The sequence below is a fragment of the Epinephelus fuscoguttatus genome, linkage group LG16 (assembly GCF_011397635.1).
Source record: "Epinephelus fuscoguttatus linkage group LG16, E.fuscoguttatus.final_Chr_v1".
NCBI classification, from domain to species: domain Eukaryota; kingdom Metazoa; phylum Chordata; class Actinopteri; order Perciformes; family Serranidae; genus Epinephelus; species Epinephelus fuscoguttatus.
Window position 1 is genome coordinate 10,411,073 of NC_064767.1, and position 16,788 is coordinate 10,427,860.

A 16,788-nucleotide genomic window follows, 5' to 3' on the forward strand; every position below is an offset into this window, starting at 1 on the left:
TATCTACAAGTGCACGTCACACACTGAGCGAGCCGCCTGTTAATGACGCTGTGGGCTAATGGGCATGTAGCTACTTCCATGTTTCAGATGATACGTCATGTTTGTAGTCGACCAATGAAGATGAGTTTACATATCACCTTGGGTTCGTCCTTCACCTTCTCAAAATGATCCCACACTTTGGATTTCCTGCCCGACATGTTATTAACTAGCCTGTGGAATAACCACAGGTACCAGCCCTGACTGCTGAGCGTGGACACTTCCTGTGTCTGCCCTTTCAAATTAAAGTCACACATGGTCCAGTCATATAGGTTTTGATTTATTTTGATGAGATGCAGCTCCTAATAGAGTTTCACGTTTGTGTGTTGTTATTTTTTTTCTTTTTCTGTGACTTAGCAACCAATGAAATCTTTGACAATAAAATTAAATAGAATTGGGGCTAGGTGTAATTCATGTACAGTGCACATTTTGGTTATGGTTTATGTTAATGAAAACAGCTCGATGTCTTTCTGAACTGAAATAATGAATTTTTAAACCTGTGAGAAGGCAAACCCGCAGTGATAATAGCTTCAGACTACAGCAAATACATTACTTGGATTTTCCATGGAATTAATTGTGATATGATAAATAATAAATATGATAACATAAAATTACACTCGTGTGATTCCTCTGATACAGTAAAATCCAGTCTTGTTAAACAATGACTGCCAAATAATATCTTAAAAACAAACTTGTGCACCCACACTAAACAGTCTCCCATTCACACTCACTGCACAGTGTACCCCTCCTTCGAACACACAATCACTGGCCCACTTTCTCTTTTCCCAGGCTGCTCTGTTTCCCCTCAGGTGCTGTGGGGAGTTTGACAGCAGAGACTGAGGAAACCACATCTCATCAGCTGCTTGGATCCAGTGGGCTGCACTGCGACACACTTCTCGCTGTGGCCCCCCCTCCAGATTCCACATTCAGGTTTAGCGAGTCTATTTTTGTCTGGAAATTGTGGCTTTGACCCTTGAACTCCTCACCACTGGGTGCTTGTGAGGTTGCCAATCTAGGACTTTTCCCTCAAGAGCGTCTCTGAAGGAGCCTCTGGAGAAATGGCATTAAATGATTATGTTTGAATACAGCCGCAAATCCTCAAGTGTAGCTTAATATGGAGCTGTGTTAAGTTTTGTCAGATTGTGAGTCTTTCCCTCGTATATGTTGATGTTGATGAGGGAAATACATTCTATTACTGCGCTTGGAGGGGGAGAATGGGCATTTAAAAGTCACTAGAATTAGGGCAGCACCACATTTCACATGAACATGCAATCAGGGGGCGGAGGGTTGAGGTTGAGAGCGAGGGAAGAAATGGGATGTAGCATCAATAATGAAAAAATGGGAAAAATTGTTCCAAAATTAGCTACATGCCATTTCAGAAGTGAGTTTTAAGCTATTAAATGATGTATTGCATGCTATGTTAGTTGTAGAGACAGCAAATGTATAGACATTTCATAATAAACTAGTTAAAATATTCACCAGACATTCCTTTTGAAGATTTGGGCATCATTTTCAAGTTAATATGTTTCATACATACAACCCTTCAGCATCAAAAGTTAATTCTGGAGCCGTCTTCTGTCAGGTTGTACTTTTTGACCGTTGCCCTCAGTGCTGCTCGGCTGCTCGGCCCGTCCACGTACATGTCAATACAGACCCTTGCCTGCTCTTAATTGAGACATATCTGTATCGAGCAGCCAAATCTACAAGTCACTCATTGAATATGAAAAATGGAGTATGGGAGGGAGAAGGGAGGGTGGGAGAGAGATCAATGATATGGATCTGCAGACTGAGCCTCCATCCTATGTGTGTGTGTGTGTGTATATGTGTGTGTTGGGGGTGCTGCAGCGTTATTGGACATCTGAATGAGTAATGATGTCGTCCCAGACTGTTCAATTACCACCAGCGCTCGTTTATTAAAGAGGGGATGGAGAGATGGAGGAAGGAGGATGGAGGATGGTGGCTCTGGTGCCGAGGAAACGGGAGGATGAATAGGTGGAGGAAATGGCAGAGGGAACAAATGCAGGAAATTCTACATTTATTCCATATCGTTTATTGAATATTACATCCACACCCAAATTTATGTTTTAGCTCTTTTCAACACTGAGACATGGGGCCTTGTGTGAGTGCTGTTGGGTAGTGGTGGCAGTGTTGCTCTTTAAGAACTGTAAAAGTTGTGGTTCAGTTACTGTATGTGCTGTTGTTGTTGGATGGAGGCTAACAGCTAGTTATTGCCCCCTATACATCTGATTGATTTTGAGTTTAGATCATTTTAGCTTGTTAGCTAACGGCTATCCATCAAGGATATGTCATATGTGATTAGCACAGACGCTACAGATCAAGTAGGTGCATCCATTAGCACTTTCAGTTACAGGCAGCACCATGTCGACATCAACAATGGAGGCTTTGTTAAATTAGCCCGCTGGTTATTTAGCCAGACAGGAGAATGGCTTGCTGAGCTGATTTAGGGAAACAGACCAGAGGACAAGAGACAGGACTTGGACTGCTTAAGTTCCATAATGAGACAGTCCTAACAAGAAAAACAATGCATAGAATAGGTGGCTATAAGCACAACTTAAGGCCCAGACACACCAAACCAACTTTAGAGAACTAGTGATGACAAAGGCCCCCCGTTGCACTGCCTCATGTCCCTGTGTCTCAGCCAAGAAGTTGCACATTAACATAGTGCAAAGACCAAAGCTCGTGGCTAACGAGCACGTACGTTTTGCGCCTCCATGAGAGGAAATAACTCTCCATACCAGCAGACAGCAGTAGTCTGTAATTGTCGTTTAAAAAGGAAGACCGAAAAGACCATCTTGACGATAGTTGGCCAGTTAGCACATATCAACAAAATCCAATCTTGAAAGAACAGAGCATATTTACCATTCGCCAAAGAACAATAACACAAACCATCAAGACGAGTTTCTGCCAAATAGCCCAATGGCTCTTTAGCAGGCTACCCCACGTAACAAGTGTGTTTTGATCTTTCTGACTCTTGGCTTTAGCTGTTTGTTTACTTACCTCACTTCCGTTTCTTTTCATGTGCTGAGCTGAACTGCCAAAAACAATGATTTCTTTTATTGACGGGCCCCGCCATTGCAAACAGCAATTCAACATGCTGAATTCACCAAAAACAGGCCAATGGCAGTCAGCGAGGGGCAACGGTATGGGACACACCGCACCCACTAGGGAAACAGCCACACACCAACAGCCCATGTTGACAAAAAGCCAACTATTGGCTTGATGTGCCAGGGCCTCTACAGTGACAAGCAACCTCATGCAGCCATGTGATGATGGGATTTTTTCACCAGAGAGATGGTGGTTTCCCATCTCTTGCCCACAGCCAACATTTGGTTGCTGGCTGGCTGCAATGACAGTGATCATTTCCAAACCTTAACAAAGTACTTTTAGTTGCCAAAACTTAAGCATAGATGTGGAATTATTTATTAGGAAGGGACTGTAAAGTGCCCTATTTTGCAATTTTCTTTTGAAGACTTACTGTTCACAATGGCTGCTTCGATATTTGTGATGCAACTGCAGAACACAACTCGTTTATTTTCACTGCCGTAATTTTCCACCCGCTTTTGAATGTTACAAGCCCATTAAATGGCTGTTATCAGCTGTTATCACCATCATTACAATGCTTCAGATGGGGCAACCAGCACTTGCCAGTAGGCTGAAGAAGTGCATATTCAAAATTGTGTAGCGTTACAGTTTTGTTTGAGTGCCAAAACTACTAGGTTAGGTTTAGAAAAACGTCATGGTTTGGGTCAAAGTAAATATTTGTACGTGACTAAAGTTGTGTATCAACGTAAAGTATGTTACGTTTTTCGGTTTTGCCTCTATGGCCACTAGAGGTCACTGGCAAACAATAAGAGGTGAGTAGGGCCATGCTACCTCAAATCTATGCTGCTGATGACAACTGATAGCATTAATGGGCTGATAACATTCACAGCGGGTGGATTTTCCTATTTGGTTCAGGGATTCCTGACCTTTTGGTCAAAACATCTTCACCCGAAACGGTCACACGTCCCCTGCCCTTTCCTTTCCATTTTGCCTTCTCTTTCCTACTTCTCACCTCCTCTCTTTTCTCACCCTGTCTGTCTGCATGTCTGAAATGCTAAGAAAACATTGTGGCTATGTTGGCTATGCTGAGAATCAGTCAGCAGCTGCTTGGTGATCAATGGGAAAGAAAACAAATCGTGGCCAAAGGAATTTGGGTTTTGAACTTTCCCCACTCTGTTCATAACTCGGTGCCAGGGAGGGAAACCAGCATTTGACAAATGATAGTTGATATAGATGGCTCTGTGTGTGTGTGTGTGTGCGTGTGTGTGCGTGTGTGTGTGTGTGTGTGTGTGTGTGTGTGTAAACATACATTATCCATGCATATGTGAGCATGCAATGTATTTGTGTGTATTTAATGTCAGTGTGCATTTTCATCAATATTTCTGTTAACATTTTTCTTCTCCTCTCTCTCTCTCTCTCTCGCTATATATATATGATATATATGTATTAGTGTGTGTGTGTGTGTGTGTGTGTGTGTGTGTGTGTGTATGCATATTCGTGTCACAGAGAGAAGAAAGACATTTTAAGGAGAGCCTTATTTGCCCTTGTCGATTTGAACCACATCCTGCCCCCAAATCACCCCCCCCTCCATCCTCACATGAGTAATCATACTGTAGCACACCCGTCTCTGTTATGTATACACACATTCATAGATTGGCAAGACGTGCTTGACTCATGACTCAACCCCAGACGCTTGCCAATGCCACTGTGTTGGTCTAGTGGTGCCACAGTACTTGGAGCATCCTCGCTCTGTCCCCGCCGTGTCACGAACCCACACAGAGGGTATATTGTTCATCAGGCTTGGGAAAGACCAGAGTTCAAGGACATTAATAGCTACAATGTGTAATATGTCCAGCCCCCCCCCCCCTCTCCGTCTCCTCTGCTCCACATCCTACTCATTCAGCTTTTAGGAAATTTGGGTTTTGTAAATGGGGATATTTCGTCTGGGAAAGTACCATTAACAAAACTTGACTATGCTACTGAAAAACAACTGTTAACTACTAAATCTTTCAGATGCTACGGTTTTAATTTCTGCAGCTTCACGCCTTGGAAAGCCATAAACTCAGATGTTAAATCAAAAGGCCTAAAATAATAAAAAAAAACAAGTAGCATGTTATATTTGGTAATCATCAGCATTTTAAAGGTATCTTAAATAAACATAAACATAATCATTTTACATTTTACTACACTTAACTTCACATGTAATGTCAGGGGACTGCAATCAAGTGACCAATGTGCTGATTGGAGTAAACAAGGAAGAAGTATAAAGAGCGAAAGTCTGCATTAGAAGCTAGTTTGGGGTGGTGGATGGGTCAAACAAACACAGGACTGTCACCCAGGAGAACAATGTTGGTGTCCCATGTGAAACCAAGTGAAATTTTACTTATTTTAAGAGAAGTTGTCACCATATTTCTTTTCCTAAACCTAACCTACTTAACTCTACTTCAAACTAACTTTACATTTAAGTACAGAACTTTATATCAAGTGTATAACTTTATATTAAGTATATAGCTTTATGTTAAGTAAGTAACGTGATGACACCTTAATGTGTTTTTTTCCTGACCCTAACCAACGTAACATTATTTACGTGACTTATACAGCTTATAGAACGTTAAGTATGTAACATGACGACATCATTTGTGGGGTGTATGAGGATAAGCTTTCGTTGAAGATGTTCTTTATCTGGATTTATTGCAGGTTTTATTTGTGTCATTTTGTCAAACCTCTAACCTCCACATTCAATTCATTCTCACTCCGACCCCGTCACATATCTACATTGGGTCATGAACTTTCCACGTCCAAATATGCCGGGAAAAGTACGCTGGGTGTGTTGGTTGTTGACATCCTGGGACGCCATGTCAAGTTCTGCCTGTTACATGCATTGTCTTCTTTCAAAATACACTTCAGTTTTCACAGGAAATTTAGCGTTTACATACAGTCTCTTTCAAGATGAGTCGGTACAACACCGCAAATTGACATTTATTTTTCCTTCAACAACAAATGCACGTGGTTGGGTTAAGGCAACAAAAACACATGGTTGGGTTTAGGCAACAAAAGCAAGTGCTTAGGTTTAGGAAAGAAGAACAGGGTTTGGTTTTAGTATCTTATGGGACACGAACACCTTTATCCCGGGTGAAAGTCTGTGTTTATTGGGCCCATCCATTGCCACTCCTGGCTGCCCCACTCGCACTTTCGGTGCCTTAACTTTCGTTCTTGTCCTGCCGCATTTCCCCCTGATGCCGCTGGGTGCCGTTAAATTATAATGCTGACCAACATGACGTTAAAGGACAGCTTCTTTCATTGGCGTCTGTTGTTGTAAGTCACTACCAAGCGCCGCATTTTGACTGCTTCTGATTGAGACCAGGTAGCCACATTTTAAGTTTGTTAGAGAGCTACCAAAGAAAAAGATAACACTCTCATTTATGCTCATTTCCCAAACAAGCTTCCTGTTCTGGTATCTTTGTGAGTTAGTGATTGCATGTGCAGGTGTGTATGTGTTGTGAGTTAAACTAAGGAAAAAAGAAAGCTACAGCTTTAGTTTCTGCTTTATATTTAAAGCTAATGTACAGTACAGAGGAGCAAGACCTGCACGAACACACATTCCCTTCTAAATATACACATCGTCTTTGGTCTCAATTCAACACACAAGGTTTGTCTCTGATCATAAAACAAATGTTTAACCCCTCCCCTCTCCAGTGTGGTGGTTGTGCTCCTATGTGCCAGCATCACATCTTACGTGCCGCCAAGGAGCCTGAGATGATTAGCCTGAGCTTGTCTCCTGTGCGCTAATTGCTAAGCCCAGCATCACCTTCGCTATTGTGTAATTAGTCTTAACAAGGTAACAATTAAAGTGACCAAATAAGGACTTTGAAAGAAAGAAAAATGTGCGTGTTGTCACAGATTCACAGATCTGTTTTTTCACTCTGTTATGAAATGACCTACGATCACAAGAACGTCATTTATTGCTTTGTTAAAAAAAAGAAAGAAATCTGGTTGTTTACTTGAAGTTGATGGATAATGCACATGTCAACTGTGCTATAAATCAATGAGACTTTATTTATATAGCATCTTTGATAAACTAAACAAACTAAAATAAGACAGAGAAATATAAAAAGCAAGACATCAACAGACCAGTGCATACAGGAGGTAAGTCATGTGAGAATGTGAATAAAAGCTATAAAAGGGAAATTCAAAAGTAGATAGTGGCAATAAAAATATTTATAAAGATAAAAACAGCAAAAGAAAATGCAGTGATAGCAACTAAACACCATTCAATAGAGGGTTTTGAAAAGATCTTCAGAAGACTTTTAAGACTAATGTCTGTTTTTAGTCACACACTATAAGACTTCACAAAGACTGCAGATCTTGCAGGGTCACTATTTACAAGACTACAACTTGATTCCTTGTGAGATTATTTCCCATCCTGCTACTGGTGTAAAATATTCCACCAAACTCCCTTTGAGAAATATGACATATTAAAAATTCCTCAATGTGCCCGCAAAAACACGTAACTCTAGAAAGACAAAATAAATGTGTCTTATGTAAACTGTATTCTTGTCAGTTCTGCATCATTGTCATTGAAAAAGACAAACTGTATTTGCATACAAACTTTGCATTTTGTGTTTAGTTGCCTCAACTCACTACCAGCTTCTGTTAGTGGAGAAGAGAGGAGTAGAAATGGGGGGTGAACTGTTTCAAAAATTAAGGTTTCTCACTTTAAATAAGTGCTGGTTGGCAGATCAGATACACACCGATTTAAACCCACTCTTGTTCACTCCACAGCTCCACCAGTTTCTCGTCCTTTTCCACAGTCCAAGAGAATCAAGACTTGTTCTTGCTCCTCACAGGAGTTCCCTCCTTTTTACTGCTGCTTCTTGTTTGGTACTTTAGAGCACTGCTATTGGTTGTTGACAATGTTCACCTCATTTAACTTCAGTATTTGCATGAGCCAAGTGATAATTTGAAACGTTTGGTTTTTTTTTCAGGACATAAAGACGAGTAAAAAAGACAGCTCAACTTGGGTTTCATGACCACCTCACACCCAACAAGTAGGATCATTGGAGTATGCATCAACTGAGGTAGAACTCTCGTCATTTTATTTCAGCTTTGGAAATTCTTTTGTGACAGTGAAATTACTTTAAAAGTCATTTGGTGTAAGGCTGCTGGCAGGGGCGTAAATATAGACAATGCAGGCAGTGTGGTTGCATCGGGGCCCATGGGGTGGAGGGGCCCACAGAGAGTTTCTTTTGTGAAATAGTAACGTTATGTTTATTTTATCTAAACTATAAAAAAAACATTTTAAGAATCCATTTAACGAATAATTTCGTTTTTTATTTGGTATTTTTGCCATATACAGATTTGCAGTGATGCTTGGTAGTACATACAGTTTGTTGATGCTGTCCAGCGTCAAGTCTGTATTTCATCATCATTTGATGATACTTGAAATATACGGTAGTTGTTTCAATGCAAAATCTGATGCCATGGCCCGTCATAACAGTGTGCACTGGGGCCCATCCTACCTACACCACTGGCTGCCGGCAATAGGCACTAAAAAAATGTCTATTTAAAATTCAGTTTTCATTGAAATCATACTTCTAATGAGAAACACAACAGCATTTTTTTAATTTATAAGAGACATAATACATGAGAACAAACACAGATAGATTAACCTCGGTTTCACAGGTACCTGCTAACATGGTCACAAATACATGTCTACATGTCCGTAAGCCATGAACCCCCACATATAAAGACATAGAGCAGAGGCCACAGTTTCATTAGAGGTGTCACAAACATGAATTATAAATCAGTATCCTCCTTCACCTCAGTCTTGAGGCTTTTACTACCCCCTTCTTCTTTTATTTTTATGTAAAACACATTGTGAAAGGTCAGTGGAGGGAGGCAGCAGAGAAAAGGCGAGAGCATGAGAGAGTCGGGTGTGGGTTTCTGTGTGTGTGTGCATACATGCATGTATATATATGCATGTGTGCCTATGATTATGAGTGTAATTCCTTAGTGTGTGTGTGTGTGTGTGTGTGAGAGAGAGAGAGAGAGTGTGTGTGTTTTCAGTGGGGGTGAAGCTGTGTCTCCTATGCATGCTGTGCTCATTGAGAAGTGGTGTCTTGTGCCTTGGGGGGTGGAGGGGTGCCTGTGAGAGGGCAGGCGGGCGGCCAGGCGCCAAAGAAAGAGGTCACATCCATATTCATTGCATTGGACATGCACATGTAAACCACTTTTAATATGCCGTGACAGGGGAAAGTTGTGTTGAGGCGGAAGGAGATAGAGAGAGAGGGTGAGGGAGAGGCAGCCATGGTGACAAATAGGGAAAGAACAGTTGTGAGAAATGTCCACATGTGCATCTTCATTGGAGCCTGAGTGACTTCCTGGTGAGTGACCTGCAAAATCTAATAATCAGAATTATTGCTGAAAGAAGAGCCAGTGCATCCGAAACACTGTCGCCACATACCTCACTGTATTTAGTAATAGGTGGTAAGTTTTTAAGCACCTATCTGGAGCAACGGATTTTACTGCCTTAGCGAAATTTAGAAAAACCCCAGTGACTGACAGCTACAGTGACAGAGAGAGTAATTAAGTATTATTTCACCTACTTTGAGTGAACCCGCCAGAGATCTAAGCAAGCTAAACACAAAGCCTTTTAAAGGTTTGGCCCAGATTAACAGATTATAGTTTGACTAATGTACGTACACCACTCTGAATTTCCCCAAAATAAGTAGTAGGGCAGTAGTTGTTTTGTTTACTTGTCACATGACTGATCAGTGGACTGTGCATAGGAAACCAGAACCCTGATGAAAGCAAGATAGCAGAAAACATCTGGTGAATAAAGCATGGTGTATTGAAGAAGACTGTGTTTTAATTTTAAGGTTGGTGAAATAAAACACAAAAGGTGCAATCACTTTTGAGTCTTTTTTTTTTTCTTTGTGAAGCTTTTAAGTAAATCTTACTCTTGCATATGTTCTGTGCAGGACTCAACAACAAGGACTGCCTGATTGCCTGGGGCAAGTGAAATACCAACCCAGGAAACAGTGTTCATGTCCCGTGTGAAACCAAATGAAATTTGACTTATCTTGAGGTACATTGTCACCACATTTCTTTCCTTAACCTAACCTACATAACTCTAATTTCCTAAAACTAGCCTATGTAACTTTACATTAAAGTATATAACTCACGGGAGGCTGGAGCCTATCCCAGCTGACATTAGGTGAGAGGCAGGGTACACCCTGGACAGGTCACCAGACCATCACAGGGCTGACACATAGAGACAGACAACCATTCACACTCACATTCACACCTACGGACAATTTAGAGTCACCAGTTAACCTGCATGCCTTTGGACTGTGGGAGGAAGCTGGAGTACCTGGAGAAAACCCACGCTGACACAGGGAGAATCCATCTTGCTGTGAGGTGACAATGCTAACCACTGCACACCGTGCCGCCTTAAGAAATTCCATGCCAGGCGAGTAAATCTAGCAAAGTACCTGTTAGAGTGGGAAAGTGGTAAAAAAGAATTCAACACAATGTTTTGTTTTGTAGGGGATGATGGAAGTACCTAAGGAGTGTGCCATCCCGCTTTCTTCTCATCTCTGCTGACAGTTGCACATGTGCAGTACCACTTGCTAGAAAACGGCGGTAGGTCTAGACAAAGTTTATGAGCTGAAGTGCAAGTGAGCATTTCTGTTATCCAAGAAATATCCAACATATTGTGCAGTTTGCAGCAAGTTTGAGAGCAGGGCAGACAAAACGGGGTCTTTTTTTTAAACAAGTAACTCTCTTTTAAGTCTCTGTTGCGGGCTTGGATAAAACAATTTGTATAGGGTCAAAAAACAATTCACTTCAGGCAATTTATGACTCATTTGCCATACTGGGCAGGTGAATAAAAACAATGTTGAACCCATATACCACATTATTCAATTAATTTAAAATAATTTAACTGACCATTGACTGAAAGGATAACACACACTCATTAACTGTGCATCCATTGTCATGCTTTTTTGTTCTTGTGAAGCAAACCATTGATTAAGTTAAAGAATATAAAATGAATTAAAGTCCTTGTTTGTTATTAAAGAAAAGATCCCATATATGATCTCCACCACACTGGCTTATGCACATACAGTACAGCTATTATAGAATACTTCAATCTGCGTAGAAAGACTGCAAAGCAAAAAAAGAATGCTTGTTATAATGGAGCACTTTGAGGTCAGCGAGGGCATATCATCTTCACATCATAACGAGGGGCCCAGGTAGCTAGTTATGACAATGTGGCATTATATGGCGGCGTTTGAAGTTGGCCAGTGACAGCCTCTCAGTGTAGCCGCCTGTCACAAGCCCCCGCTTTGAAGTCGGCAGCGATGAAAAAGAAAACAAAAAGGCAGAAAAAACTAAATGCAGTCAAATTAAGAGGTCATGTCAAAGCATCTGACAGACTTTGAGAAGGTGTTATGGTTTGTGTGTGTGCTGTATGGATAGAGGGAAGGAGGGCTGCAGATCTATTAAGTGGCGGGAGGGCAGTTGAGATTGAGGTGGAAGAATAGGATCTTTTTGTGGGACACTTAACCTCCTGATACCCTGCTGGATGGTCCTTTTGACAATGGCACCACTTACCATCTCACTGTCATGAAGCACTGTGTTCATTCCTTACCTGCACATTCGGCCATCCCTGGGGTGGGAAGGGGTCACGCTGGGGGTCGGACTCAAGGGATGGGTTTTTCTAGTAACCCTACTCCCGACTTTTCAGACAACACCGGGGTCCCCTGGGCATCTCCACCCTCTATTGGCTTTAATTCCAACAAAGGTTTAGTGGCGACAGGAGCTTCCCTAAGCGGACAAATTATGCTATCGGTTTCCCCGCTCTTGTTGGGGAATGAGAACGTCTGGCTCCCCTTGAAACTGGAAGAGAAGTTCTCCATCTGGAAATGTGTTTGGAGTCAATCAAATCAAAGTTGACCTGAATTTGTGAGCACATTTGTTGTCTCACGAGTATTCAAACGAACTTTGATCCATTGTGTTTAACGGAAGGTAATGAGTTTTAATCCTACACATAATGCGCCACCACTGGCATTGTTTCTGGGGGGGAATCTGGAAGACAGGTTTATCCTGTCCAGCAGAGCAGTGCACAGTGAATCTTCCTGGGCTTTAACCTCCAGCTTGCCTCGCACAGTGGGGAATCCTCCTCAATCACTATAAGGAGGTCCTCTCAGCCCCACTCATATTTTAACCACCAGCCCCACACCATGGGGCGCTATGTAACGGCCCGTCAGTGGCTGTAACCTAAGCGCCAAAATTGCTTTTTGACGATGTACCTAGTGTTGTTTTAAGAGCCCCCGTCTGTCCTGCCCAGCCCCCGCCCCCACAAAATATGATTTAATCATTTTTCTCACTTACTCTTCTCAGCATGGGAGTAGAAAGAAAGAAAGAGAGGGAAAGTGAGAGGGGCTGGGGGGAGGCAGAGAAAAGCATTCCAAAGTGGTGAAGAAGGGGAGACATTACGGCAGTTATTTCCGCAGCGAAGAGGAGAAAACCTCTTTGCAGTTCTTAATAGGATCTGGTCACCGAGGCTGAAGCCAGGCTACTCCTCTTGAGAAGTCCTCCGGGTGAAAATCTGAGCAGGCTTTTAATCAAGAAGCAGCGAACGTTATACAAACAAGAGCCTGTGCTGACGTCATCCTGAGAAATCTGTCCCTTTAAAACTCAGGACTCTGCTCCATTATTTACATTCAGTGTGTTTTTTTCTCTCAGTGTAAACTACGGATCATATCTCACAAAAATACAGCTTACAATCTGACTTCACCCAAGTTTTTTTCCACCCAAACTGGATGCTTAAATTGAACTGTATCATAAAAGAGCATGACTACATAATATCATATTGAGTCCTTACAGTTGCATCACAGATCTCCTTACCAATATGATGGCTGCTAAACTCCATAAACTAACTGTAACCAGGTATAGGTGGGCGATACATCAGCTACACTCAATATATCGTGGCTTGTTCCACCTTCTATATCATGAACATTAAGTATAAATTGTCAAGTCATTTTTAAAGCAGCCTGCATGAGACTTGCTTTGGCATCTCTGGCTTTCTCCTACGACCGTCTCCATCTCACAGACACAAAAAGGGAAAAAAGACTCACAGCATTATTGCAAATATTATTAATATGTGAACTGGAGTGTTGTTTGTCTCATACTTACAAACAGCACTGTGTTAACAGTTTAACTTTCTGCAGAGACTGCTGATGAACCAAGACAGCTCACTTTCGATTCATTTCTTGTATCTGTGTCACGTTGGTTTCGCCACTGTCCCGCCCCTTTAGGAGACTTTCGGCGGCCCTGAGTACATTCATTCCAATGGGAAAAGTGAATGGAAGTAAAGACTGTGACCAGTTGTTTTAACTCCAGAGTCACTTAAGTAAATATTGGACCCATTTTTCACAGGCTCCAAACCTCTTGAATATTCCAACACTGAAATAAAAGAGCGACAAAATAAGGAACACACATTAAATTTGTACTGTATATAGTGTTGTATTGTTTTGAATCTGATTTCATCCATCTACATGACATTGACAACACTTCCAAACGAGGTTGGGTGTATGCAGGGGAGAGACAGCCACTCCTGCATAGGAGATTGGAAGTGTATAGCATATCTTACCTTTTGTTATGGACAGTCTTTGCTTTCTGCTAACTGCTAACAGTTCACAGCAAAACACAGCCGGAGACAAGCCTGGTGCTTCAAAATAAAAGCACCAGTGGTTCTGTTTTGATTTATTTCATTTTAACAATACTTTAACTTTATTTATCACAGTACTTTATTTAACTTTATTATTACAGTGCTTTATTTAACTTCATTATCACAGTACTTTATTGAACTTTATTGATTACAGTACAAACTTTGTTTGTTCCATAATACCAGACTGTATGAACCTTAATGTGAAACTCTCCCGGTCTTTAATTCTCTCAATCACTGTATATGCTGTTTTTAGTAGTACTGCAATTACCTCTGAGCTGTACAATCCTTATTATTATCATTATTATTATATATTATATGCAATATATTATTATTATTTTGTGACAATCTGACTATGTTGTGGTTAATCTATTGGTTTTGTCTGTTTTTGTTTTTTAATTTTTGTTTTGCAGTTTTCTTGTTTTTTGGTTGTATTTTGTTCTGTTTTGCCTTGATTTTTTAATGATATGTTTATTTTACTCTATGATGTAATGTTTGCTTGTATGGAGTAGTTGCTGCCTTGGTAGTGACTAATGGAGATCCAAATAAATAAATAAATAACAGTACTTCATTTAACTTTATTATCACAGTACTTTATCTAACTTTATTTATAGCTGTACTTTAACTTTATTGTAACAGTTCTTTACTTAACTTTATTTATAACAGTAATTAATTTAACTTTATTATAACAGTACTTAACTAAACTTTATTGTAACAGTACATTATTTAACTTTCTTGCAACTGTAGTTTATTTAATAGTTTAGTATTTTATGAGTCTACAGTGGTTTAAAGGAGATTGCAAAATATCAAGGTGCACATTGTGTAACGCCATATAGCCTTAAAGTTTTGTGATATTATTTATAGGCCATATCAACCAGCCTCATAACCAGGTAAGAAAAAGATACTTCTCCACCTTAGCCCTGATCTGTCTCGTGTGTGGAGACACCAAACCGTGCAGACATAGCTTTGATAATGTCAAGTTATGTTTTAGGCTAATTTGTTAGCGAACAGTCTACTGTATTTACACATTCACGAGATACAGGATTGTTTGAATTGGAGTTGTCTTTGTCATCTTCTGACAATAGAAATCCAATATTCACAATTTTTATTTCTGGTTTGATCAACTCTGTGGCCTAGAAATTGAGTTTGAATACTACTAATTTATTTTACCAGTTACATGTGAGAATAAATATTTCATTTCTATCTGGATTCTGTTAACTAACAATGTTTTTTTTTCCCAAAGCACAGCACTTTCACAGTGCAGATGATGGTTTGTATCCTGAGTGGTGCATGGTTATGGTTTAGCAAACAAAAGCACTTTGGTTAAGGTTAAGGAAAGGTTGTGTGTCATATCTCGTGCTTCATGTTGCTGTTGGCTTTTTGAACATTTAACCATGACCACAATCTTTCCCCAACCTTAACCAAGCTCTGTGAGTGCATAAACACAACCATAAAAAAGTTCAATTATGCTTTAAAAGCTATGAGCGGATATTGTAGAGAAAACAAATGAAACACATTGTGAGTGAATGTTTTGCAGATGCATCCAGTACCAACAAGTTTGTTTCAAATTGTATTTGTTGTTGCAAATTAGTAGTACATAAAAGTAATTTCTGGATTTGGTCTGCAATCTCTTGGGAAAAATATCTGGCTTTTTATTGGTTCAACTTCGCTGGTCGCTTGTTTTCTTCGGTTCTCTGCCAGCCTCATCCACTACAGTGTGACCCAACCACAACTAAGTTAGTTCTTTTCATGATGAGAAAGTCTTTTGTTTCTGGATAATATTTTAAAACAAAGAAAACAATTTAAGAAAATTTTAGGAGATGATGTCGTTGAGATAGATTAGAAGGAGTGGGGAAGAATAGATTCCAGTGATCTATTAAAATATGAGTGAGTCAGCCTGAGCCCTACTTCAGGCCTGCTGTGGACGACCAGTCACCCATATGTTTAAAACCTCAAGTAACCTCAGTCTGTTTAAAAGTTGGAACAGCTGCCACCCTCTGCCAACACCCACATCTCTCATCTCTCTGCTCATCTCTTCCCGTCCTCTTGGCCTTAGGAACATATTGTTCCCACTCCCTGCCTGCATCGGTGGTTGACACCCACTTTAGAGCTCTGAAGCACTGTGTACATATGACCACAAGTGGTGTTACTGTTACCAGGGATCAACTTACCCACTGCCATCAGTTATAAGTCTGACAGAGACCCAGTGAGGGCTAATGGAGGGAGGGGGTACTCTGGTATATATATCATCCTCACAATTGTCCCTTCTGTCTTGACATAGGTTTTGTGTTGCATGAAAGCAAATATTTGTACCCTCTTTGTCTTTCTGACTGTACTGTTTGCACTTTATTTAAAGATATGTTAATCAGTTTTTGCATTGTTAAGCAGACAGATACACAAATCAGCAGCTTCTAAAGTTATTTTTGCTACATATGTGTGGTAAAGATTCTTCTCCATATCACAGTGTTTTACTTCCTGTCTGTGTGCAACATAGGAGGATTCATCCATCTGCAGTTCGTGGCAATCATGGGAAGTCAGTGTGGCCACTGTTTTGCAGACTGTCCTGTCAGACCTCAGCGGTTAATTGGCTGACATGGGAGGGTTGTCAGCTGATTAGGCACACCTGGGACCTTTGGCTAGAAGAGCTGCCTCATGTGTTCACTCTGTCTCTCCCCTCCCACGGCCGACACCCACTGTGAAATCACTTTCCTTTTGGTCCGCACCTTCAACACCTCCATGCAATACTTTTATTGTTGTTTCTCACATTATTGTTCATATCTGATAACTTGAACTTTAATAAAATATTCTTGTTTTAAGTATAACCTTTGCATTTCCTGAGCCAGTTTGTTACAGATTGAATGGTGTGTCTGTTTGTACCTTCTGGATGCACCATGTTTGAAGAGGGGGGTGAGTGTATGTGTGTATCTTTTAATAAACATGTTTTCCTGGAGTTAGTA

At 40.7% G+C, this 16,788-nt stretch overlaps 1 long non-coding RNA gene across 2 annotated transcripts in view; it reads left to right on the forward strand.

Moving 5' to 3' along the window:
- LOC125903218 (uncharacterized) overlaps window positions 1-16,587 on the forward strand; it is a 43,169-nt gene extending 26,582 nt beyond the window's left edge. The window contains exons 2-5 of one of the 2 annotated variants that reach the window (XR_007451246.1): window positions 846-966; window positions 8,085-8,177; window positions 10,080-10,743; window positions 16,326-16,587. This is a non-coding gene — a long non-coding RNA (uncharacterized LOC125903218). The remainder of the gene's footprint in view (window positions 1-845; window positions 967-8,084; window positions 8,178-10,079; window positions 10,744-16,325) is intronic. The other variant, XR_007451245.1, reaches the window with a different exon arrangement.
- The last annotated feature ends 201 nt before the right edge of the window (window positions 16,588-16,788 follow it).